The 448-nt window shown below is 48.9% G+C and overlaps 1 protein-coding gene across 1 annotated transcript in view; it reads right to left on the bottom strand.

The window, feature by feature from the left end:
• The window catches only part of Ttc3 (tetratricopeptide repeat domain 3), a 108,703-nt gene that overhangs the window by 12,161 nt on the left and 96,094 nt on the right, over nt 1–448 (bottom strand). The window lies entirely within an intron of this gene.

Raw genomic sequence — 448 nt, 5'->3', positions numbered from 1 at the left:
CCCCGCCTCACTCCGGCATACTTCACTGTAGCTATCTTTAGATGCACCAGAAGAGGGCGTCCAATCTCATTACGGGTAGTTGTGAGCCACCATGTGGTTGCTGGGATCGGAACTCAGGACCTTGGGAAGAGCAGTCAGTGCTCTTACCGGCTGAGCCATCTCCCAGTCCCAGGGGTTTTTGTTTTGCTATTTTTTGTCACACTGGGCTCTTAACCTGTTTGTTTATTTTCATTTTTTGTGTGTTTGGGGGAGGGACATATATAAGATTGTGTGGGTAGGGATGGGGTGTGGCTCTGGGAGGACTTGGGGAGGAACACTGTAGATAAATTTCCTCTTCAGTGTTTGTAGCTTTATTGGGAAGAGCACTGAAGGCCACCTACCTGCTCATCAGCTTGAGGCTTTTAAGATAGGCCTCTGATTGTGATGCCACACCCTGTAGTTTGCACAC

Source organism: Mastomys coucha, unplaced genomic scaffold, assembly GCF_008632895.1.
Source record: "Mastomys coucha isolate ucsf_1 unplaced genomic scaffold, UCSF_Mcou_1 pScaffold12, whole genome shotgun sequence".
Taxonomy (NCBI): Eukaryota; Metazoa; Chordata; class Mammalia; order Rodentia; family Muridae; genus Mastomys; species Mastomys coucha.
This window is presented reverse-complemented; position numbering and strand designations above follow the sequence as displayed.